The following is a 23,590-nucleotide window of genomic DNA, read 5'->3' as shown; positions in this document are numbered from 1 at the left end:
ATTTTATCACCTTGTCAAATGATCTACAAACTAGTTGTTAAGCTAACCTATCACCATAGGATTTTCCCTTCTAATACAATTGCTAGAAATTATTAGATAAATAAACCTGATAGCTTACAATCCTTGATTGCTGAATTTAGGCATTTGATCTGCTCAATCTGATCTTAATCCTTTGAGATCTGATATATGTTCGATGCCCATGCTCTATTTTGATCAACTAGATATGCAATGCTGATCCAATTACTAAGTCTTTAACACCCTTGTTGCTTGCCCTGTTCTATAATTCACTCCCTTCAATAGTTTATCTACTTAGCAACTTCTTAGGAACTCAAAATTGTGGGGTCTATTCCTTCTTATAAAGGCTTCAAAGATTTAGGGTTTGGAATGAATTTACAAAATAAATTTTCTCACTCAAATCCTTGGATTTATTCTATTGGTTGCATGCAATCTCCACTTTTCTTATTGGATGCATGCTAATTTCCTAGGTAAAATAAAAGATGCAATCTTATATCTAAAATCCTTTTTGAGTCATCCAAAAATGGTTTACATATGAGTTTGTGAAGCCACAAACTCATATGCTGATTTCTATGTTACTTGACACATGCTGGATTATTGGTGCTCAACACATATATGATTGTAGTTTTCTCAGCACCTATTGCATTATGGTTTGTTCAACACATATAGAATTTTGTCTTTCTCAACACATATTAAATTTTGACTTGCTCAGCATCAACTGTGACTCGACACCTATAGATCACTTGGCACATGTATCACGCTTGGCACCTAAAGTCACTCGGCACTTATTGAAATTCTAGCTTGGCACATACTATGGCTCGGTAGGTATAGTGTACCTGCTTCTATATGAGAATTGGTTAAGTGTGTTAAGAATCAATTATCAAAATGAATCTAAGATCAACATACTCTTGTAGAGCTCAAGGCTGGTGCAAATATTTGCAATGGCATGGCATCCGTGCTTGGTTTCTAAAGCATAGTAGGAGTACCTATGGTAGGGAAATTGACCAAAGTTTGGATTGCCTCCTGCTCCTTTTCTTTTGGACTTTCCTTGTCCTCTTCTAATCTATCTTTGTCAATCAATGTTATATGTCAGGGTACACCTTGTTCTTGTGTTGTAGAGATAGAAGTGTCTATCTACTCTATTTGCTCCTTTGTAGGCTCTTTCTCTTCTACACTCTGAGTCTTGTGCTCAATCATCAAGACTTTAGTTGTGGAGTCAATTTTGGTAGATATATCAACTGCTATTTGTTTCATAGATTGTCCACTTGTAGCTAAAGGGATGTCAAAAGGTGGTTCTTGTGGATTCACCTTATCCCTTGTCAAGTTAGCTACAACTTTTTGCAATTCTTCCACACTGACCAAAACTAGATTATTGTATAATTGTGCTTGCATAGTGGTTTAGTCAAGGATCTTTTTGAGATCCTATACAGTTAATGGATTGATGTTCTTACTAGATTTTTTAGGAACATCATTCACAATTATGGTATCTGTAGGTGTAGAGGTGTCATGTGGATGGCTCAAGGGTGGAAGTTGTATGTTTGGCATGTTCTATTCTGTTTGGTGCTCCTCAATAGTTGCCACTATATTTGTTCTTTGTGTCACCTCTACTATCTTAACTCCTTTGTCTTTCTTGACTTCCTCTTCTCTATGAATTTCTTCCTCTTCCTCATTATTCTTTCCCTCATAGGGATCCTCTTCTCCTAGTTTTATAGTTAAACCATATATCAACTTCCATATCTTAGCTGATTTATTTACAACATCCTCAATGTTGTTTTGATGAATGTTGAAGGCTTTGTATTTGGGAGAGAATTGGCTTCCATGCTTCTTACTAGCCTTGGTGATCTGACCTTTTGTAAGCTCTAGCATTACTCGAGCTAAGGTAGATTCCCTTATTCCTTTCTCCATGTCAAGGTAGTAATGCCATTTATTTTCAATAATAGAATATAAATCTTTTGGTATTGAATTGTCAAGTTCAAGTGCGGTGTTCTTGAACTTGGCCATCATGGTATAGACATATTCTTTAAGCATATTCTATTCTACTCTACTTAACATACTAAATTCAATATTCTTTAACCCACTTAAGTTAGCGTTATCTTTAACATTGTCACAAATGTTTTCTAGATCAAATTTTAATGCATGACTTATCACTCAAAATTGGCTTGTGTCTTTTGACTCTATTCTCTCTTCATCTAAGTTAGGTTGAGCTACATATTTTCTTCTTAGTCTCTTCTTTTCTAGACCTTGTTTCTTAGTAGCCTTCTTCTTTCCTTTGACTTGTTCCTTTGCCTTTTGAGTGGTAGCCCTCGTGCTGGCTCTAGTAGTGGGATTTGCAGGGCTTGGCTCGGTTGCTTTCTTTGGCTTTTTGCTTGTCTTTCTCTTTTTGGCCTATGGTTTTGTAGGTGCTTGCTTAGCATATTCTTCCTCTACATCTTCTCCCATGTCATGTGTCAAGGCAAGTGGTCCTTGATCCTATTCAACTTCTTCTTCTTCATCTTCTTCTTCATCATCAACTTCTCCTTCTGTAGTTCCTTCACCAAATCTGACCTTTAGTTTCTTAACCAACTTATCATTTTTCTTCAAAATTGATGCTATCTTTAGCTCCATTTCTACTTTTGATCTAATAAAATCATAAGTGCCGAAGGATTTTGCACTTTTGTCAACTTCTTCTACAAGAAATTTTGTGATTTTTGTTGAGGCCCCATCTATATTTATCTCATATCCAAGTGGCCTTAGCCATCTAATTCTTGGTATTGGAGCTTCGATATAAGTGTAATCAATATCAACCAAAAAGAAAAAGTCATTGATATGTTTTTCTACAAGGGAAACTAGTATTTTGAGCCTTTTCTTCATGGACTTCTTGAAATCTTCAAAATAGCTTATCATGATGGTTGCAAAATTATCTCCCATCTTCTCTATGTACTCATTAATTTTTATAGCTATAGACCTATTGGCCTTCCAATCTATCTTTCCAAAAGAAGGAAATTCATTATGTACATAGAAAATTGTGCATATCAATATTGACCCAAACTTATATTAAGCACTCTTTGATCTTCTTATGGCTCCCAAATTATCCATAATATGTTGTAGTTATAGCTCTGTTAGATCATATGTATGTTCTTTCTTAAAAAAATTATAACCTACATCTACTGCAATGTAGGGCACATAATTTATTTTGCTTGATTGATATAATTTGTGTGAGATGACTCTTACAGAAAACTCTATGAGTGGGTCTCTAATTGTTTCTATAGTCATACCACTCTTGTTCCATTGTGCACCAGTTTTTTTTTCAATGACTTCATTGGAGTCACTTCTTAGGGTCTTAGGCTGATCTAGGGTTGGGTAACCTGTGACTCTATAGATGATTCTCTTTTTTCTTTTGATAGGACCACCTTCCAACCATAAGTACCCATTCTGAATTATGCTCAACACTAACCTGATCCATTCTGTCTTGAAGACCATAGGGAAATATAGGGCATGAGTAAGTCCCTTCTTCTCAACCATGTTAAATTCTTCCTTTAACATGTTGTTATCACTTAATGTGTTGTAGGTTTTCCTAATCTCCATATCATCTATCCCTCCAATTTTATAATTGTAGCATTTCCTGACATCTTGGACCATAACAAATTTTGGCGAGATGATGGATAATGCACCAGCAGGGTACTTTTTGTATGCCACCTCTGGTATTGGCTTAAATTTTGGTTGTTTAACCTCCTTACTAACTAGTTGAACTTTGAAGGGTTCCTTATCTTTAGGGTTTCTTAAGCTAGAGGCCATTTTTAATAACTAGGGTTTTGGAAAATTCAAAACAACATAGCTTAGCACTTGGATAAATACCTTAAATCGATGATATCACTCTGAATCATTGTCAGAATCTGCTCGAATGCTCTTTTTTTTTTCTTGAAATTGCTTCTTTGCTCCATTTTTTCTTCACTTTGTATTCATTATGATGAAAAATGATCAAAATATTAACGTTATGCCCTTTACTACACAATATTAAATGCTTAGTGCATATACAATTGGAGACTAAGCTTGTATACAATTTCCTAATTTACTTGGCATCAATGTGAATTTTACTTTACTCGACAACTATAGGAGTTACCCTTACTCAACATTAACTAGCATAATTTTGCTTGGTAGCAACTACTTACTCAACTCACACTAAGATTTCACTTGGTAGCTGAAGGTAACTTGTCATACTCGATAGTAGGATGAAAACTTGAACTTTTAACCTTGCATCTTTATTCATGCTATTTTATTTTTTTCAGTGCCAACTTGTTTTGGAACTGATGTATGATAAAGTATTGAGTATCAGTTCCACATACCTTCTTTTACTTAGTTAGATGGAGTGTGACCACTTGACCTATTAGGTGAAGTGATCCCTCCATTGGATGTGTTGCATCCATCTCTTCTCTTCCATGTCTTATTCATCTCTCCTCTGATGTGTTCAACATCAACTTTTCATTTACCTTTGTTGAACTCAGAGTTGGATTCCTTTGACCTTGTTGGGCAATACTTACTAATGTGACCTATCTTGAGGTAGTTGAAACAAGTAGTTTGACTCAACCATCTATTGTAGTTACCATTGAAGTGTGTTCTTATGTAGTTCTCAGGAATGTGTCCATATTCTTGATAGTAGTGATAGCTCTACCAAGTGTTGCAGTCCCAATTGTAGTGATGTTCATGAATTTTTGTCTTTGTTGGTTTGTTTGGTGACCACATAGGCTTAGATCTACATTCAAAGGCTCTATGTCCATATTTCTAATAGTTGTAGTAGTGACCTTCAAATCTTGGTGTCCTGATGGTTCTAGTCCCATATTCATGTGTCATATGTCCTTGCTTATTGTACTTATGGAAGGGACCCATGTTTTTAGGTTTTTCATGTTGATTGGCATTCTTGGTCCTACACACATTAGTAGTATGTTCTTTCTTACCACAAAAATGACAAGTGGGCTTTGAGTTCTTACCTTTGTCACTTATTTCTTCAGCAATCTTAAATGATTCTCCTTCTTCAATGCTGGTATAGCCTAGTCCTAATGTGTCATTGCTGGATCTTGGAGATTTCAGTAGTTTCTCAAAGTACTTGATGGCTTCATTATGGTTGTTGAAGCTCTCTACAATTTCTTTTTCTCTCCCCAAATCATTTTGCAATTGTTCATTCTGCAACCTTAGTGTGGTGATCTGAATGTCTTTAATATTCAACTCATAATGGGCATTCATCATATGACTTAGGATATCCAATTGCATGTTGGATGTTCTTGCAAGCTCAATTGACTTCTCTTCTAGTATATTAGCTAGGTTTCTCTTGTTATCTTCCATCATTACCTTATCTTCAATGGCTCTCTTCTTTTGTTCAGTCACTTCACATAGCATCATGGCTTGTGATTCTTGCTCAATCTAGAGAGTTCTGATCTCTTATGCTTAAGCTCTATTCTTCTCCATTAGGTCTGCAATTGATGTATCAAACTCCTTTGGGTCTCCATTTTCAAATACTTCCATGGTGTCAATATCCTTGTATTGTGTATCATTCTCAGCTATGGCGATGTCTTTTCTTCTCTTTAGGGATTTCCTCAATTCCTCCCTAGCTTCTTCTTGAGAATGTAGAATGAGATGTATTTCAATCTCCTATTTCTCTATAATCTTCCCAATCTTGTAGACCTCTATCTCTAGATCTTTTCTCCAAGTTGTAAAACTTTTTTTGGTGAGAACTTAGCTCTGACACCAATTGTTGGAATTTACAAGTGGGAAGTATACTTCTGAGAGGGGGGGTGAATCAGAAGTACAAAGCTTAACCAATAAAACTTTTAACTTAAATCAACACATGCATGAAACATATCTAAATAACATGAAAGTAAAAGCATGCATGAAAATATTTGACACCATATTTGATCACCCAGAAACCCTCCAAAATGAGAAGGTAAAATTGGCATTGGGATGACACCCACAACTTATTACTATAGCAATAGTGTAGCTTGTTAAGGTTACAAAGTTTGACCATCAGCAATGGTCTGCCCTATGAAAGGCTTGCCTTATTGAAGGCTTTCACACCCTATTAAAAGTGTACATGTCTAAAGGATTTACAAAACATTCACTTGGAATGTTTCCCTATTAAAGGATTTATATAATGGTTTTTAAAATAACGTAAGTCCATAGGATTTCCATTCTGCTAATACAATTTTTAGAGAGTATATAGTAGAATGTTTTGACCTGATCACTTACAATCTTCAATTGCTAATTTCATATCACTATTCAACCTAGACTAATCCTTGCTAATCTAAGATAATGTTGTTGTAGTGTTGATTCTATGTTCTACTAACTGATCTTGCAATTCCTTTATTCTACTAAATCACCTTGACTGTTCTCTTAACACTTCACTTTCTTATCCTTCTATTCTTTTCTCTCTTACACTCTATTCTCCTCTCTAAATTATGGGACTTTGTTATCCTTAAAAGCTTTTCTTGACTTAGGGTTGGGTATGAATCTATGACTGAGATTCACCATTTTTGTCTCTTTAGTATTCCTATTTTCTAATTAGTTGCATGTTGATTTCATAGGGAATCAAATAGATTTGATCTTATCTCTAAACTTTGAGATCTATCCATTAGCTATCATGCAACATGATTTACATCTTAGTTTGTGAAGGCACAAACTCTTATGTCAATACTGTGTTACTTGGCACTTGCTAATTACTAATGCTCAACACATACTAAAATTCTATCTTGACCGGCACCTATTGTTTACTCGGCACATACATTTACTCAGCACTTACTATCTTTCTAACTTGGCACCTATTGCAACTCGGAACTTGTATATATATTATACTTGGCATATATTGCTAGCTTGGCATGAACTTAGTAAAGAGCTTAAGTGTGTTGACACTCAATTGTCAAAACCATTCTAAGATCAACAAGTTTTACATGCACAAGATAATTGGTGGATGTGTGACTCAATTAATTAAAAGTAAAAGTGCTTAAGATTAAGATACCCCCCTCCTCTCAGTATCTTGTTATCATGTTTATACTTCCATCAATTAAAAATAATTCCAAATTTCATTACAAATTTCAATATGAAACTTACAATATCTTGTAGTTACCTTGTTTCTTGCATGTGCATATTACATCAGTTTTATCATAGTTTAGTTTAGAAATACTCCTAAAGTGTGTAAACTTTTGCATCAACTCTAAAAGATATTTCACTTAATGAATTAATCAATACAACATGCAACTTCTCCTAGTGAATTTTAGATAGGGACAGAACCTTTGGTTTACCTCTTAGATACTCTAAAGCATCTTTAGGAAATTGCTTGGTAAATATATCAGAAATTTTCTCCTTATACTTTACATACTCAAGCCTTACTATCTTCTCTTGTAGTCACTCCCTCAAGTAATGAAACTTTATTGATATGTGCTTCATCTTTGCGTGCATCACTAGATTTTTTGATATATTTATAGTAGTTGTGTTATCATACTAAATATAACTATATCAATTTCTCCATCTTGTATTTCATGCAATAGTTGTCTAATCCTTAAAATATCTAAACAATTTAGTGGAGCACCAAAATATTCAGCTTCAGTAGTAGATTGTGAAATACAACTTTGTTTCTTTTGTATTCATGCAATGAACCTTTCTCCTAAAAAGGAAGCTCATCCACTTGTACTTTTTCAATCATCAATATTTCCACCTCAATTACCATTTGTGTAGAGTTTAGGCTTAAATTCATCTTCTTGTTTATACCATAGGCCATAATCTTTAGTTCTCGTGAGATATTTGAATATCCTTTTCACTACAATTAAATGTGTTTCCCTTGGATTAGATGAAAAACTTGCAAAAATTCCAATAACTAGGGCAATGTCTAGTCTACTATGTACAAAATATTGTAGTTTTCCAATAATAAATCTGTATTTTGTTTGAACAAATATACTAGTAGTGTCTTCCTTTGACAATTTCACTCTAGTCACCATAGGTGTACTGATTGATTTAGACTCATCCATCCCCGAAAAATAAAGATTTCCTTCACATACTTAGATAGAGTGACATAAATACCTTTTAGTGTTTGATAGACTTGCAAAAAAATGAAATTTTGTATTTCTCCTAACATTGACATTTCAAATGTAGTACTCATTTGATTAGCAATTGACTTACTCAACATGTTATTTTCTCCAAATACAAGTTATTGTGTTCACTTATTCTATAAAATCATATCTTAATTAGATAAGAATGTATTCTTTCATACCATGATCTCGAGGCTTATTTCTATCCATATAGTTCTTTATTCAACTTGTAGACCATATCCTTCTTTCCAAACTCAAGAAATCCTTAAGGTTGTTCAATGTACACTTCCTCTTCAAGTATTCCATTCAAAAATCCAACTTTAACATCCATTTGATATGCCTTGAATATCTTGTATGTAACATAAGCCAATAGTGTTCTTAAACCTTCTAATCTTTCTATAGGTGAAAAATTTCCACGATAATCAATATGTTCTTCTTCTATATAACCTTTGAAAACCAATCTAATCTTGTTTCTTACTTCTCTATTCTCATTTAGCTTGTTTCTAAAAATCCACATTGTCTTGGAAATATAAGAGGAGTAACTAAGAGGGGAGGGTTGAATTGGTTACTACTAAAATAAATCCTAGATCCCTTAATGTCAGTATAAAATAAACTCAAAGAACTGAGTACTACTGATGCTCAAAAAACATACATGAAATGTTGTAACTCGGTAAGAACTGATTATGCTTGGTAAGTATTAACATGCATATCTTTAGATGTTATCTATGATTACCATTACTTTAACTTATCCGCAAACACAAAATAAAATATCATGAACATAATTGATGCCAAGATTTAACGTGGAAATCCAATTTGGGAAAACCACCAATTGTAACTAGTTATTATTTTCACTCTTCTGAAGTGATCCTTGTTAGGAACCAACCCTGTTAAAGTTTACAAAACACATTGTTAGGTGTGATCCTATTAGAGGATTTGATCACCCTATTAGGAGTGGCCTTGTTAGAGGTCTTTAGACAATTCAATAGAATTGCCACCTTGCTAGAGGATTTACATATAGTTGTTAAGCCAACTTTGTTAAGAGATTTGGATAATTGCTACAATGGTTAGAGAGTGAATGCAACTAAATTGCTGATTATAGATCTCTATTTTGTCTTGTACTTGATCATTTCTAATTGAATATACCTTTTTTGCTTCACAAGGATATATCTATTTTGGCTTGTATTTGATCCTTTCTAATCAAATATATATTTTCTGCTCCATAAGGATATTCTGCTTATCCTTCAAATTTGCTTCCTCTCTTCATCATTAAATCTTCAATTCATTCACACACACACACACACACACACACACACACTTTCTCTCTCTCTTTGAATCCACAACTTAACCTTATACTTATATCTTTCATATTGTCAATTCTACTCAAATACAACTTAGACTAATTAATATTCATTACTACATTAGACTAGAACCAATAGATAAATCAATCAAGCTTAATATGCCAAAATAAGAAAATCCTTCAGTAGCTGACCAAACTTGTTAGACACTAACTCGGAAATGATTTCCTATGTTAACCAACTAAAGCTTGGTTAACACTAAATATTCACACAAATCCTTTGGTAATTGAGTGAGCTTGGTTAGGATTGGTTCCATCCAACTTTTCCTTCATTAATTGAGTGAGCTCTATCGATAATCATCTTCTGTAGACTTTCTTTCAATGCCTGAGTGAACTTGGTAGACACTATATTCTAAATTAGGAAAACATAGGGACACTCGGTAGACACAAAAAATTGTCTTTACTACCTAAGTGAGCTCAACATGTACTGACTGCCAATGATATAACATTTTTGTAACTTCAAAGATAATACACAATTAATCAATTGTATCCAACAATCTCCCTCTTTGGCATTGATGGCAACACAACATGTCATAACATATTAAAAAATTTAAAGCAAAAAAGGTAAGGAACATATCCTTAGTTTCATTTTGATTCTCATCCATGAGAACTCCCTCTATCAATGTGAGCTCTTTGTGACTTTAGTTTTCTCCCTCTGTCAGAAAACTTCTATTTACAAAAACTTCTTGTCAAGTTCATTCTCCCTTTTTGACATCTCTTCACAAAGTTTCTATGATAGCAAACTTTTCCCCCTTATTGAAAACTTCTCCCTCTTAGAGAAATTTCTTATGAGATATGACAGTATAACTTCTCCCTCTTTGACAACACATGCCAAAGACAACAACTTTGTTAATATCAATGTACCTTAAGTATTGATTCATTTCCAATGTGCCCTTGCCAATTATACATCAACTAATTAATCTTCAACTTTCTCTTGTTGTTGCATCACTAAACTTCATTTAGTGAGCTTCAGATAGAGTAATGACCCCTAGATTACCTCTTAGATACAAAAATGCATCCTTAGGTAATGGCTTGGTGAATATGTCCATAATTTGTTCTTTTTTATTCACATATTCCAATCTTACTTCTTTATCCTACACCAATTCTCTTAAGAAGTGATATTTTATAGCAATGTGCTTTGTTTTGGAATGCATCACTGGGTTCTTTGATAATCACAATATATGACTACTAGATCTTTGATTACTATCTTCATACTTGACAACAATTTCTTGAACCAAAAAATGTTTGAACAATTAACTATTGCTGCCACATATTCTACCTCAATTGTGGATTGAGATGTATAATTTTGCTTCTTGCTTGTCCAAGACGCTAGTCTTTTACCAAGAAAGAATGCTCCACCACTAGTGCTTGTCCTGTCATCAATACTTCCTACCCAATCAGTATTAGTAAACACCTTCAAGTCCAAATTGCCTCCAAGTTTGTACCATAAGCCATAGTCTTTAGTACCTTTCAAATATATCATGATTCTCTTGATTGCCATCATGTGATTTTTTTTGGGATTGGTTGAGAATCTTGGCACTATACCAATTGCTAATGCAATATCAGGTCTTATATTTACTACATACTGCAATTTTCCAATAATTGATCTATATGTGGTCTAATCTACCTCTTTAGAATCATCATTTTTGGAAATCTTATATACTGTAGACATAGGGGTTTCAACTGGTCTTGAAGCTCCCATTCCAAACTTCTTTAGTATCTCCTTGATATACTTAGATTGAGTAATATAGATACCATTTTTGTTCTATTGTATCTGCAACCCAAAAAAAAATTTTATATCACCAAACATGGAAATCTCATATTCTTTACTCATTTCTTCTTAAAATGGTTTGCATAAGTCATCATTTCCTTTGAATAAAGTATCATCAACAAATATCTCTGCCAATATAATCTTCTTGTCTGGTCCTTCTTTGATATATAGGCTACTATTATCATTTGTTCTTTGAAAGCCAAAATGTACCAAGTAGTTATGTATTCTTTCATAACAAGCTCGGATAGCTTTCTTGAGATGATATAATGCTTTATGTAATTTGCAAACCATGTTTCTTTTGTTAGGATCTACAAAACCTTTTAGTTTTTCAATTTAGACTTCCTCATCAAGAATTCCATTCAAGAATGTAGATTTAACGTCCATTTGATATACTTTAAATCCTCTATGTGTTTCATATAAAGTTCTAACCCCTTTTAATCTTACTATAGGAGAAAAATTTTCACCATACTCAATACCTTCTTCTTGGGAATAACCTTTAGATACCAGTCTTCCCTTGTTTTTGAAAACTTCTCCATCTTCATTTAGCTTATTTCTAAATACCCACTTTGTACCAATTATATTTTTATCCTTAGGTCTAGGAACAAGAGCCCAAGTTTTGTTCTTCTCAATCTATTCTATTTCTTCATTCATTTCTTTAACCCAACTTTCATTTCCCAATGCATCTTTAAAATTTCTAGGTTCAAATTCAGCAAGTAAACATGTACATTTTAATTTGTTCCTTGTCATTGTTCCATCAAATTTTTCTCCAATGATTTGATTAGGTGCATGATATCTTCTGACATATCTTGCTAACATAGGTTCTTTGGATTTGGAATGAGTTCCATTGTTTTCATCATGAACTTCAAGCTCGGGTCCCACTATCTGTGACTGAGGTCCATCAAACTTGGTTTGAACTAGCTTGCTAGCCTCTGACTATGACTTAGGTCCTTTAGATTGTAACTCGGGTTGCACTATTTGCAATTCAGTAACTATTGGAGATTTTGGAGACTCGGGGGGTGAAGCCTCCTTTCTTTCAGATAGATTTGATAGGGTATCAAGTTCATAGTAAAAAATGGTTTTGTAATCCTCTAGCTCTTTGCTACTTTCTTCTTCACTCCTTTTTGCAAACTTATCAATTCTAACATGTGTACTTTCTATGATTTTATGAGTAGACAGATTCAAACATTTATATGCTTTACTTCTGTAGGAGTATCCTAGAAATGTACCTTCATCACCTTATACATAAAATTTGCATTTTTTAGTTTCTTTTATGATATAACATTTGTTTCCAAATACCTTTAAGTAACTTTCATTAGGATTTTAGCCATACCATATTCATAAGGAGTTTGTTTTGAGTCTTTCTTCAAATGTACTCTATTCAAGGCATGAACTGTAGTATTGATATATTTCATTCCAGTATTTGATAAAAAACACTCTTTTCTATCATTAATGTCCTTGCACAATCCATTATGGATCTGTTCCTTCTTTCATCTATACCATTTTGATGTGGTGTACCAGGGCTTGGCACTTGTCTTTTAATTCCTCTTTCAATGCAAAAATTATTGAATTCATTGGAGATGAATTCACCACCTCTATCTGATCTTAAACATTTCAATATTTTGCTAGTTTCTTTTTCGACTCTTGCCAGATACCACTTGTACTTTTGAAAAGCTTCATATTTTTCTTACAAGTACATTATAGTCATCATTCTAGAATAATCATCAACAAAAAGAATGAAAAAATTTTCTCCACTCTAACTCTCTATTCCAATAGGTCCACACAAGTTAGTATGCACAATTTCTAAGACCTCTTCAGACTGATAGTTTTTGCTTTTGAAACTTGTCTTTCCCATCTTACCAATTTGATAATTCTTGCATAAAACCATATCAGGTTTCTTCATACTAGGAATGCCTCTTACTCTCCTATGTTTTCTTAGCTTAACTAGACTATCAAAGTTCACATGACATAGTCTTTTGTGCCATAACCATCTTTCTTCTACTTTAGCAATAAAACATGAACATTCACTGAAATCAAGATAAAATAGATTACCTCTTGTTTCCTTGCCAGATCCAACCAAATTTCCTTTTCCATCTAGTATTTTGGCCTTGCCATTCATGAATTCTACCTTGAATCCAATGTTATTCAACTGTTCCACACTTAGTAGATTATGTTTTTACCCTTCAACCTAGTAAGCATTACCATATACAAGTTTATTGGTTAGTGAGATACAACCTTTTCCTTTTATTCAATAAGGTTCATTGTTTCCAAATCTCAAATTTTGTGTTATCTCTAGTCATATGATGTGAGCAACCACAATTAATAATCCATGTATCATTTTTGCTAACATGAGAGCTAAGTACCATCTTATCTCCTTTATCATCAGATTCATCCTTTACAACAATATATACCATCATCTTCATTGTTATCAAAATCTTTAACCATAAAACAAGATTTATTACCTTTTTCCTTGGAGTTCTTGTAGTTCTTGAAATCCTTCTTGCCTTTGTGCTTATTGATTTTCTTTTCATCTTTGTTTTCTCTATTTGGACACCTTGCAACAATGTGACCAACTTCTTCACAAGAAAAAAAGATTAGAGAAAACTTTATCTTTGTACTTTCCTTTTCCTTTGGAGTACTTTCTTGCAAGTAGGGCTTCAACAACTTCAAAATCACTATCTAAAATTTCATCTAATTCTTCTTCTTCACTTCTTGATTGACTAGACTTTGATTTCTTACCCTTTTTCTTGAGTGAAAGTTTAGCTTCAAATGAAGACTCAATAACTTTTGAACTGGGAACATAGTTGTCAAACTTATCTAACTCAAAAGTAGTCAATCTTCCAACTAGACCATCCAAAGATATTTTATTGTTTGGATCGCATCTCATCTCCTACATATCATATATTCTAATTTCATAAATAGGAAGAAGAGTTCTAAGTACCTTTCTTACAATTTTTTTCTCATCAATGTCTCCTCTAGATGCTTTAATTGAACTTACACTTTCTTTGATCCTTTCCACATATTTTGTGATGTTCTCATCCTCTCTCATTTTTATCTAATCAAAATGGCCTCTAAGACTTTTAGCCTTAGCTCTTCTTACATTGTCATCTCCTCCATAGATATCTTTCAGTTTGGTCCACATGTCATGTGTTGTTTTGAAATTTTTAACTTCATCAAATTCAACATAACTTAGAGTAGATGCAATATCAATCATCATGATGTTATGATTTTTCTTTTCAGCTATATCTTCAATTGATAATGTTCTAGTAGAAGTCTTGTATTTAGTATTAAGATATTTGCACCCTGAATCACTAATGGTATCCAAATGTAATCTCATAAGTCCTTGCCATGGTGCAAAATTGTCTCTATTCAACTTGGGAATCTCTCTTCTGTAAGACATCTTGATATTTAGCTTAGGTCCTTGAAACCTTCTCTACAAGCACCAAAAGATCTGATACCAATTGTTGGAAATATATGAGGAGTAACTAAGAGGGGAAAGGTGAATTAGTTACTACTAAAATAAATCCCAAACCCCTTAGATTTCAGTACAAAATAAACTTAGAGAACTCAATACTAAGGATGCTCGGTAAACATATATGAAATGCTATAACTCAGTAAGAGCTGATTATGCTTGGTGAGTATTAATATGTAGATATTTAGATGTTATATGTGATTACCATTAGTTTAACTTAGTTGTAAACACATACAATAAAATAGCATGAACACAATTGACACCAAGATTTAACATGGAAACCCAATTTGGGAAAACCACCAATTTCAACTAGTAACAGTTTAAACTCTTCTAAAGTGAGCTTTGTTAGGAGCCAACTCTGTTAGAGGTTTAAAAATACACTGTTAGTGTCACCCTGTTAGAAAATTTAATTACCCTGTTAGAAGTAACCTTATTAGAAGTCTTTAGACAATTCAATAGAATTTCCACCTTGATAGAGGATTTATAAATAGTTGTTAAGACAACTCTGTTAAGAGATTTAGATCACTGCTCCAATGGTTAGAGAGTAACAATGAGATGACTTGATTTGAATGCAACTAAATTGCTAATTATAGATCTATGTTCTGGCTTGTACTTGATCCTTTCTAATTGAATATATCTTTTCTGCTCCATAAGGATATTTTGCTTATCCTTCAAATTTTCTTCCTCTCTTCATCATTAAATCTTCAATTCATTCACACACTCTCTTTGAATGCACAACTTGGCCTTATACTTATATCTTTCATATTATCAAGTTTGCTCAAATACAACTTAGAATAATTAATATTCATTACTTCGGTCAGCTAGAACCAATAGATAAATCAATTAAGCTTAATATACCAAAATATGAAAACCCTTTGTTAGTTGACCCAGCTCAGTAGACACTAACTCAAAAGTGATTTCTTGTGTTAACCAACTAAAGCTTGATTAACACTACATATTTACATAGATCCTTTGGTAATCAAGTGATCTTGGTTAGCACTGGTTACATCCAAATTTTCCTTTATTAAATGAGTGAGCTTGATTAAAACTCATGTTCTATAGAGTTTTCTTCGACGCCTCAGTGAACTTGATAGACACTATCTTTTGAACTAGGCAAACACAAGGATGCTTGGTAGACATAGAAAATTGTATTTACTACTTGAGTGAGCTCAACATGCATTGACTGCAAATGATATGATATTTGTGTAACATATAATACAATACACAATTAATCAATTGTATCCAACACATTTTTCCAGCCATATTCTTATCAGTACATCTTGGTTCAAGTGTCCATGTATTGTTCTTCTTAATTTGATAAATCTCCTCATTCATGGCATTTATCCAACATCAATCATCCAATGTAGCTATTAGTAATCTAGGTTAAAAATCACGAAGTAAACATGTGCATTCTCTTGTTTTACTTCTTTTTTATGCTCTAATACTTAAATATCTTCAATGATTTGGTCAAGTGAATGGTTCCTTATCAAATATTTGGCTAATATAGGTTTAGTTCTATAATTCTAAGCATTTTCTTCACTTGGTAGGGGTTTAGCTTCATGCTTGAGTTGTTTTGTTTGGTGCTCATGTGTGATTGTATGTGACTCAAGAGCAATTACTTGGTACTCTGTAGGCCAATTTTTTAACTTAGGTAGAGTATTAGGTACCTTATCACATGTATAAAAAAATTTATTGTAGTCTTCAAGTTTATTCTTGCTTTCCAGATCATTTTTCTCTCCAAACTCATCAAACCTCACATTTCCACTTTCAATCATCTTGTAAATAGCCTTGTTCAAATATTTCTAAGCTTTTCTTTTAGATGAATATCCTAGAAATATACCTGGGTAAAAGTACAAAGCTGTGTCACCTTTTAGGGTGACTTATCAGAACAACTAAATTTGAGTATTTCTATCTAAAAATCTTTTTTTTTTTAATATATGATCTAGATAAATTTATTCTAGCTATGTTATGTATGGTCTCACACTTTTGCAATTTGAAATGTCTATTAAATGCATGTTTTATACTAGTTTGTATCCAATTAATAAAGAAGTAAAAGTATTTCAGAAAAGTGGCATTTCAATAACTCTTACTATTTCTTATAATTTTTTTTAATAATATGTAAACATCATTTTATAGAACTTAAAGTCAAGAATATTCTCATGTAGTGTTTATAGTGTTTTAATTAGATATAGTATATTGTAATTAAAAATTTCTACAACCATGTATTTTAACACTCAAAAAGATGTCATTTTTTAGAAAGAAAGAAATAATAGATCATATAAAAAACATATAAAAATTATATGATGTTCTAGAGGAGAGAGTCCTCTTCTAGAATATATAATTTATCTCTTGGTTAGAATAGATTTATTTTGAAAATGTGGTGGGAGATGAAAACTACCGATTTCAAGTGAGTTTAGATTTCATTCCTTATAAAAAAGAAAATATAGGTCTAAATCTAATTTTTTTATTGTTCTAGATATATATGTTATCTATAACATAGTCTAAGATCAAAGGGAAATAATTTTATTTCCAAATAGTTTTGTGGTGGGAACTAGACCCCTAATTTTTAGCATTTTTCAGCACCTAAAAAATTATCTATAAAAATTAGCAAAATATATCAAATCTTATTCCAAATAATTATTGAAAATTATAATCCTAAGCTTCATCCATTTATACACATTTCATTAGTTTACTTCATTTCCAAATTCAAAATAATAATACCAATTTTATGTCATTGAAGGTGAACAATTATACTTTCGTTAGTCTTTTCCTTTACAAAAGCGTGACACAGGTCTGTGCTTTTACCCACCTACATCTCCTTTAACATCAAGTTTTCCATTCCTATCATCCTTATCAATTTAACATCTACTTCTAGTGGCTTTGAAATAACTTTTATTCGGTGTATGATCATACCAAAGATCATAAGGTGTCTTGTTTGTTCCTCTCTTCAATTGAACTCAATTGAGAGTATAGATAGGAGTATTAATTTATTCTCTCTATAATATCTGATAGAACTCCTTCTCAAACATCATTTTTCTTTCACAATCCATGATAGATCTATTTTTCATTTCAAAAATTTCATTTTGTTGTGTTCTCCTCAGTGTACATAATTATCTTTTGATACCATTCTTAGCATAAAAGTTAGTGAATTAAGGAGACATAAACTCACCACCTCTATCAAATATCAAATATTTATATGATTTAACATTTTGTTTTTGGGTAATCTCATTGGGGTTGTAGTGAAAAAAACACTTGGTCATTGTCTAGGAAAGAATAGTGTGAATTGAATGCATAGTGCATGTTGAGTGAATAGAGTGAGCTAAGTGATTAGTGTGATCCAAGCGAATAGAGAATGCTGAGCATAAGTCTCCATATAATACATGTTGAGTAATATGATAGTTAGTGGTGAGAGCTTGTATATTCCAAGCAATCAATGTGTGCCAAGTCACTTAGGTATCAAGCAAATAAGAGGATCCAAGAAAATAGAGTGTACCAAGTAATTTAGATGTCAAGAAAGAGTGAGTGCTAAGCCATTTAGAAGTTGAGTATCAATATATAAAGCAGAGTGAAGGCCAAGCATCAGAGCCTATTGATGTTGAGTGCACAGTCTATGGTATAGATGTTTATGATGGCACAAACTTCTATGTAAACCATTTTGCCAACATGAACATGAATTTTTTATTATAAGAAATAAGGAGGGAGTCATATTATGCATCCCTATTATATACATGTAACCAATCAGATTGAGGGAAGCATTAGGTAGCAATATGGATCAATCATAACTATTGATTCTAACCCATTTTCATCCCTATTATGTTTATAAAGGAACTAAACCCTAAGGGTAACATATATTGTGGAGGAGCATACTAAGGAGAGTATATGGTGCAAAAAAAATGGAGAAGATGACTAAGATAGAGTTTTGCAATGAAGAATTAATTTGAGAAGAACATAGAAAAGTAGTGAAAGGTTAGATAAGATAGATCTAATTAGGAGGATCAAGAGATAACTAGAAAAGAGGAGATTTGACATCAAGGAGTAACGTGCTGACCGAAGGATCGAGTGCTGAATCATTCTAATAGGTGATATAGAGTAAATATCTTAACATAGTAGTCTTAACAGGCTTTTGTAAATCTCTTAACCAAGTTCTTACTTTGTTGTGATTTTAAATCCTTTAGCAAAGTGAGACCTAACAATCTTTATAATCTTTTAATAGGGTAGACCTTTCATAGGGTAGATCATAATTTATGATCAAAACTTTGTAGCCATTATAGGCCACACCTTACAATTGTAGTACAATGAAGATTTGTGGGTTTCATCCCCACCCCACTTTTAGCTTCTCCTTGGAGGGTTTCTGGGTAACCAAAATCTTATGTGTCATGTGTTGATTTATTTCATGATTTGGATGTGATGAATGCTTACATATTTTAGTTTACATGTTAAGTTATGAGATGAATCTATGGTGAAATGTTTTATTGGTAAGAATTTTAAGTCCTAATTCACCCCTATCCCCTTCTCAAAACTTACTTTCCCATTATTAATTCCAATAGTTTTTCCACTCTTTCTTTTGTACCACTTCAACATATCAAAAGAATGTTATTTCACTTTCATGAAGATTACAATCATCATCCATAAATAATCATCCAAAAATAATATAAAGTATCAATCACTATAATAACTATCAACTCCAATTGGACCACATAAATTAGTATGCACTAATTCTAGAATATCATTAAAATTACATGCCTTGCTATGGAAACTTGACCATGTCATCTTATCAAGCTTACACTCTTTTCACATAGCATTTTCAGGTTTTTGTCAATTGGTAAGCCTCTAACTCTTTTCTTTCTACTATTTTTCACTCTATTTTCAAAGCCTACATGACACAACCTTTTAATGACATAACCAAAAATCTTCAACTTTGACAAATAAACATGTCTCAACTGTAGGATCAAGGTAGAATAGGCTACCTCTTGTTTACATTCTTGTTCCAATTAGATTACCTTCATCATCAAATATTTTGATCTTCCTTTTCTCAAATTCTAAATTGTGACATGAGTTATTCAACTAAGAAATACTTAATAGATTATATTTAAGTCCTTCAGCCCAATAAGAATCATTACATCTGATCTTATCATTCAACATTAATGATTCGTTACCTTTCATCAATTATGGAACATCACTATCAAACTTAACAGTTCTACCATCATCAATTTATTCAAATTTGTGAAACTCACTTAGATCACTAGTCATATGATGTGAACAACCACTATCAATAATTCAATAATCATTCTTTGTAACATGTGAAATAAGGGAAGTTTTATACTCATACCTTTCACCATTTGGATCTTCTTTGATTGCAACATGGACCATCTCAACTATTTCCTTTTTATCATCAAAACTTGTCTTGGTATGCTCTTCTTCAGTAATGTAACATTCAACTTCTTGCATTTATCTTTGTAATCTATATTCTTCCTATACTTATAATAATTCTTATCATTTCTATCAGACTTTCTTCTATTAGGATATTTAGTAGAAAATTGACCAACCTCATTACATTTGAAACTGATCAAGGGTAGTTTACCTTTGTATTTACCTTTACCTCTTGATAACCTTATTACGAGCAATGCTTCAATCTCATCAAGATGATCTTTAGTTTCAAATTAACTTTCCTCTTTGATTTTATTTTCTTCCTTTTAATTACAGATGGTTAGTGAATAATTAAAGGAACCTCCCAATGTAACCACACTATTATCATAAATTCTCAATTTAAAAATAGTTAACTGAGCAACTAGAGCATCAAGTGTGAAATCATTTCCAAGCATAGCTCTTAATTCTTGAATAGCATAGAATTTGATAGAATAAATAGGAAAAAGAGTTCTCAAGAATTTACTTATAATTTTATAGTCATGGATGACTCTATCAAAAACTCTCATTGCACTCACATGATCTTTGATTTAGTCCACATATTGTGCAACATTATTACCTTCTTTCATTGTCATATCATTATACTTGCCTCTGAGACTTTCAACTTTGGCTCTCCTTACATTTTCATCTCCTCCATGTTCTAGCTTAAATTTATCCCAAATTTTCATAGCATTACCACAGCTCTTCATTTCATCAAATTCAACATTAGTGAGAGATGATATAATATCAATCATCATATACTATTATGATTCCTTTTTTGATTAATTTTCTTTAGAATCAGAGGACCAAAAAGTGTGACATATTCATTATCCAACCAATGTGTGACATATCTCTAGTATGTGAAAGATGCAACTTAATTTTGCCTTTCCATGAGTAAAAATTCTCCTTGTTCAACTTTTGTGGCTATCTCTTATACATCTTTATCTTTAGCTCAAGTACTTTTAAAAAATTTCTCCAAGCACTCATCTTCGATGCCAAATTCTTGGATAACTAAGAGGGGAGGGGGGTGAATCAGTTATGTCTAGTTATCTCACAATTCCTTCAAACCTTTCAATACCATCAAAATATCAACATTATAACAATATCCTCAATGCATTCAATCACTCGATATAATCTCTAAATAATTTCTTCAAATACCTCAATCAATACTTATATCAAATTATTCCTTGCATTATCATCTAATAGTAAACTTCTAGTGATTACTTCATGATGTCTTAGTTATTACTAAGTTGCACTAAATTGTTAAAACATGTAAATCAATTTGCAACATAAATAGAATTCACACAATTTTGACACCAATATTTAATGTGGAAACCATGATAAAGGAAAATGTACATGGGACCATCAACCTAAAAATTTCACTCCTCAAAAGTGGCCTCTATTAAGGGACAACCTTGTTATAGGTTACACAAACTTTGTTAAAGTGACCTTGTTAGAGGGTTTTAGTAAAACATCATCTAGGTTGTATCACTCCTTATTTAGAAGTAAAAGGAGTACTTTTATTTAAAGGATTTATGAACACCACTAATCGATGTTACCATATATGATTTCATAGAACTTTTTGGCCCACTCGATACTTCTAAGATTTTCTTCTATAATGGTTAAACTGTAAATAGTATAAAGTGATCTATTAATAATTGGAACTACCTTTTCTTGTTTAGATATCTTTTATAGTTATTTCTTTGTATTTTTCTCTCTCAAATAATTTTGTCTTCCTCGTGCCTTATCTTCTCTTCTCATCTCACTTGGATTAAGACTTAGCACTTCACCTCCAACAACTTCACATTCCACATCAACCTTCAAAACTTTAGCATAACTGCCTTCTATCTTGAAACATGAGATCAAAATAAATAGATCATTAACCTAAAATATCTCCAACATCTCCTTAAATATATTTCTTAATGCTTATATATTACTCTATCTTTTTTCACTTAAATGGAATTGTTGATCTTAGGTTTGCAACTATGTTCCTTCATACAATGAATTTAGACACATAGAAAATATTACTTTACATAGAAATTTGTGTCCAACCCTATCCTTCTTCAATTTCCTTCATCATATTCTTCTTGATTTTTCTCCATCATTGATCTTGCAAAAAATATGTACTCTTCCAATAGAGCTTCTCAAACTTCCAAAATTCGGCCTCAGATTCCAATTTTCCAAATTCATTTATCTAGTTGTCACTAGGTAAACATAAATTTAATTGAGAAGCATATAACTTGGTTATACTAACTTTCTTGGGAAACGTTCTGTTCTTCCTTCTTCTTACCAATTTCTTAGGCAATATTGTAGTCAGTCAATGAATGTAGTCTCCTATATTAACCTTGTGATTCAGTTATGCTTGTAATCTTTAATACATTACAATATTTCATGATTTTAAAATAATCAAACCAATATTACATAATCATTGTACAACTCATTCAAGCACCCATTCAATAACTTACATATCAAATCTATATTCATTATACTTTCTTCAAATCCCCTTCATCAATCAAATCATCTTCATTAATCAAATGATATGGTACTTTCCTAAGATGGAAAAATATCTAACCAATTAAGACTTTGACATCAATGACAACACAAAAACTAATATGACTATTTTAAACACATTCATGTAGTATCATCCTAGCACATCATTCCTTTTTGTATCTTCATTTTGGTCCCATAAGACCCTCTACTCGATATGGTACCATGACCTCTTCTGGATCTTTCTTTCTTTCAAACTTCTTGTTTATCTTTTTATCCATGCTTAAGGAAAACTAGTATATCTTTTAGATACTAATTATTCTAATTAGACTAAACTCCTTTTGAATACTTGGACTTAACCCATTAAGTTAACAAGAAATTTTTTTTCTTATTATCTTTTGCATGGCATGTTCTTACGATGACTTGATAAAACTCTTTTGTATATTCCTAGTCAATTTTTTCTGCTTTCTTAAACCCTTACATTTTCTTCAATAGATTAAGCTTATCTTTAATGAGATCAAATTATTTTTTCAATTTCTATAATTGATCCCATCTTATTATTTTATCCTTTTCTCTTCAAATTCTATCCAACCAAATCTCTTTCCAAGAAAATTTCTTATGACCCTTCATTTGATACTTCAAATATTTTTGTAGATCATTGATCTAGTTGATCAGTTCCTCTAGGTTAAGTGGATTAGGTGCACCCAAAATAAATGGTGACTCGTCAAAGCCATTATAACACCTAAAATAGGTTAGATCTATCAATTAGGCATCTAGACCAAATTTTAAGACCTAGCTCTAAGATTGGCATAGTTATAAGCCCTTGGTCAACTATGGTCAAAGATGCTCAAAGGGCCTAGAATCTTAGGATTTTTCTATAATTCTTGTTTTATCATGTTCTAGTCTTGTTTGGCTCATTTATATTAAGTTTTCATAACATTTACTTGCCATTTGATAAAATTCCAAAACATGCAAAAAATGCTTAAAAAGTTGTCAAGCAACTTTAGCAACTTTTTGGAAAATAATGCAAAAAATTCCCCAAC

This window comes from Cupressus sempervirens, chromosome 8 (assembly GCF_028749045.1).
Source record: "Cupressus sempervirens isolate cs-2001-9-10 chromosome 8, ASM2874904v1, whole genome shotgun sequence".
NCBI lineage: Eukaryota > Viridiplantae > Streptophyta > Pinopsida > Cupressales > Cupressaceae > Cupressus > Cupressus sempervirens.
This window is presented reverse-complemented; position numbering follows the sequence as displayed.